At 31.7% G+C, this 4,373-nt stretch overlaps 1 long non-coding RNA gene across 1 annotated transcript; it reads right to left on the bottom strand.

Annotated features, from left to right (window-relative positions):
- Positions 1 to 1,863: 1,863 nt before the first annotated feature.
- Positions 1,864 to 3,554, bottom strand: LOC132164697 (uncharacterized). The gene is made up of 3 exons (XR_009438408.1): positions 3,436 to 3,554; positions 2,290 to 2,942; positions 1,864 to 2,045 (listed from the first exon to the last, which is right to left on the bottom strand). It is a non-coding gene; the product is annotated as an uncharacterized LOC132164697 (long non-coding RNA).
- Positions 3,555 to 4,373: the final 819 nt, after the last annotated feature.

Raw genomic sequence — 4,373 nt, forward strand, 5'->3', positions numbered from 1 at the left:
TTTTTTTAATTTTTTTTAATTTAAAATTAAATTAATATTTCAATAAGGTGAAACAATGCATTTTGATTGGGATTAGTGTCTGTTAAAAAATTTTGACGGTATGAATTTTATTGTTATTTCGATTGACCTATGGAATAAATTTTCGAAAAAGAAAACTTAAAGATTTTTAAATTTTGGAGGGTTGATTCAGAGACTTATTATACAATTACCCTTATAATTTCACATAAAGTGATGGCATCGCAACTGGTTGGTGTAGTAAAAATTTGTCAGTAATTTGGACGAAAAACTGACAGAATGAATAATTTTTAAGTCATGAAACGTAAAAATTGATTTTTTTTTTTTTTTTTTTTAACTTGGGATTAATTTTTAATGCATCAAAACCTAAAGACTAATTTTCTTCTTTTCCCATTAGAAAAATGAAATAAAAGAAAAGAAGTTAGAATGAGACAAGGAGCAAGCTCTTGGACATTGACAGTGTTCTACTCTTTTATTATTATTTTTCATAAAAAAAAAAATTTTAAAAAAAGTTTTCTAACCTAATATAAAATCAAGGGAACATATATTTTGATCCTCTTGAGTAGGAGCATTTCCAATGGGTCATGCATTTTAAATTTGTATGTAAAATAGTTAATCAAAATGCCAAAAAAAAAAAAAAAAAAAAAAAACCCTCCACCGGCTTCTATAGAGCGAATGTAAAATGCATTTATGTTATAGTTATATTGTAGCTCAATGCATAACTTATTATTATTATTATTATTCCTTTCTTTTGGATAAAATAGAGAAAGCCTTCATTTGTAAACGAGAAATGCTATGGATAATACTTTTATTATATTTGGCTCATTTCATCTTACAAATCAACTATTAGATATCTAGACTTATGTGGATCTCACATAAATCAATGGTGAACCGATCCTACAAATCTAATAATTAATCTATTGAATTTATAAAAAAATACTGCTTGTTCGTCCCCCACCCTTATTTTCAATTTTGTGTTATTTTTATAGGAAAACTTCATTTTGGACTCCTGAATTATCACTCATTTTGACATGCCCCTAAATTTCAAAACCTCTTAATTTGAACCCTTGAACTTTCAATTGCAGTCAATTTGAACCCCTCCGTCAATTTTTGCCGTTAAAACCCTTACAAAGACAAAATTACCCTTCAATTTTCTTTTATTAAAAAATAAAAAATTGAAAAAAATGAAAAAAAGAAAAAGAAAATGAGAAACTTCACTTACCCCTCACAAACTTACACGCCTTTTGCAAATACCATTCCATTATTCAAAATCTCTCACTTTGGTGTATCCAACTTTGATTTCCTTACATTTTCCTCATTCTGTTAGGATTTTCTGTGAAATCCTAACCGGTGGATATAAAATACCTAAAATGCCCTTATGTTTTATTAAAAAATATATATATATTTTTTAAAAAATCTTGATATGTGGGTTCACCGGTGGATCTAACCCACTCGTATTATGACCCACGGGTCATATTATTATTATTATTATTATATATTTATAAAATTAAAAAAAAATAAAAATAAAAAGGAAAAAAAAAAAACAAAAAAGACGGGTGACCCACCGTGGGTCACCAATCAGTGGGTCACCTTTTTTAATTTTTTTTTAAATATAATAATTATAATAATAATTTTTTTTATAAGGGTAAATTTGAAATTTTTTTAAAATTTTAGGGGTATAACTGTAACGCCCAAGTTCTAGAGGTAGAGCGACTAGGAGCAATTGTAACATATTCTTAATAAAAAAATATATATAAATTTCTCCTACCATATGTTCACCACAAAAACATAAAATCACCAGAGTACTGTAAACTCTCATTATAAAATCATAAACATAATGTGCTAGTATTCAATAATCTTATAAGCAATAAAGTTACACCGTCTAAGCTTATCCAAAGCCGTCTAGTCTATAGAATGGAGTCCCAGACACTTCTACTGCTCCTGCTAGTCCATAAAGTAGCGATAGGATCTTTAACAACTAAGAGGCCCACCGGTACCCATGTCTTCAGTACTACGATATATAAAGCAATCTGAAAAAGATGTATAGGGAGAATGGGTGAGTTCGACAACTCAGTAAGTAGCCACAACACCAAGATGCTATAAAACATGCTATGCAGATTTCTATGTCAAAATCTCTGTCATGCACAATAATAATTTGTGCTGAATAACATAATTAACAAAATAAGCATGATAGTTGCAAAATGAGTAAGCTTTTCCTTTTATTTTCCTTTCAAAATAATTGTTTTACCCTTTGACCCGACGCTACAATTTTACCGTGAGCAGCGCATGTTGGCTTGTCCCGAAGGACCTATATGCTCATCATGTCGTCACAGGGGAGAACTACCAGGTTGGGAACTTCCCTAGGTGAAGGCCACCTGGCCGGTAGCACACACCTTCTCGTAACCATCCTTCGGTGTGCTTGCCATGCTACCCTATGCGGTACCGATCGTCACTATAATCGTGTCTCGGGTTAAACATTTATAATCATGAATGCACATATAACATTTCATATGATCTGTAAACTCATCTGTAACTGTATATTGTGCCATGAATGCATATATAACATTTCATATAATCTGTAAACTCATCTGTAACTGTATAACATATAACATTTCATATGATCTGTAAACTTATCTGTGCCATGAAACTTTGAGAGTTTTTTTCATTCATAATTGCAGTTATGCATAAATCATGAAATAGGGTAATTGTAACACGTAAAATTCTTAAACAATGACATATGATTGAATAAAACTTGGCATTAAAATATGGAAGGAAGTGCAATTGAAAATCATGTAAGTGGATTCTTTATAAAATCCCCAACATTTTTCTAAAAGATTTATAATAAAATCTGTTAGGGTTTTTGGTGTTATGTCCCCTTACCTGGCATTGCATGCCCTTATTTTGAATATGCATCCAACTCACAATTCCTACAACGGAAGTAAAAAGTACCTTAGTCATCAATTCGTTTTCAAATTTCAATCATGCATCACTTTAGTTGTTACGGATCTTAACTCTAATCTCTATCCCACCATCGTCTATCCTTAACCAAAAACATTATAGTGACATCAACCCTACCATGCTTGATTTATATGCCTCACATAGAATTCTAATAATCAACTCCACTAAGGCCTTAATTTAACCAATTGCTTACACTAAAACACCAAGGTTATAACATTCTTATTACTTTCAAGTCATCCGACTACAATTAACAGCTTAAGAAATCTATCTAGCCATAATATCGCTATCTTCCTACGCCATTTAATTTAGCAACTTACTTCCAATATCAAAAGCTTAGAAACATTTACAACAATTACTCTAATTATCATAAGACGTACTAGCATCTAAACCCAATAAGCATCAACTTAATATTAAGAATTTAGCTACATACTAAAAATACTATAAAAGATATGAAAATATTACCTTGGAGAATTCTCATATTTTTTATTTTCCTTCTTCCTCCTCTTTCTTTCTCTTCTTCCTCTTTCTTTCTTCTCTCTTTCCTCTCTTTTCTTTTCTCTTTCTCCTCTCTTTCCTTTCTTTTCTTCCTCTTTCTTTCGGTTCTCTCCCTCATCTCACGCTCACTTGAGCTGTGAGCAATTGAGAGGGTTTGCTCTCCTTAAACACCCACCGTATGTGGGACATTTTCCCTTGAGAGCTTGCCACATGTTTGTCCCACATGCATCCAATTCCTTCTTGACCACAAGACAAGTGTCCACCAAGTGTCCACCAAGAAAGCCATAGAAGCACATGTTACTTTAAGTGTCAACCAAGGAAACGATACAGACATGCTGTATAACACCTGTAGCTATAGGTGTCAACAAAGTAACTAAAGTTGGTCTCCATGCAACTTATCATGTAAGGCATGTGTCATCTTGAGCTTTGATGACTTGTCAAACAAACTCCTCAAGCATTTACATTAAAACTGATCATAAAAAATCTACAATTAATCCTCAATAAACCTAAACCTTTTGACTAACATACACCAAAAAAATCGTGGCTTACAGATATTATTAACCCATCCAATTAATTTCCCAAATCACAGGTATTTCAACTATTCTGCAGCTTGACCTATTAAATTTGAAAAAATCATAACTCTTTCAATTTAACTCCAAATGACACAAACTTTGGCTTGAAATTTTTCTCATTCAAAGATGCACAACATATCCAAAAATCATAGTAACCCATAACTGTTTGGTACCTCAAAAGTCCCACGAAATTCGGTGCCTCTGTTTGACTGAAATTCCTGTTTTGACACTTGCATCTTCTAAAAATCATAACTCCTTCTACAAGCATCCAAAAATCATGAAACCACTTTTAAAATCTTCCTTTCTCATCATTCTATAAGATCTTAAATCAGT

The sequence above is a fragment of the Corylus avellana genome, chromosome ca10, assembly GCF_901000735.1.
Source record: "Corylus avellana chromosome ca10, CavTom2PMs-1.0".
NCBI lineage: Eukaryota > Viridiplantae > Streptophyta > Magnoliopsida > Fagales > Betulaceae > Corylus > Corylus avellana.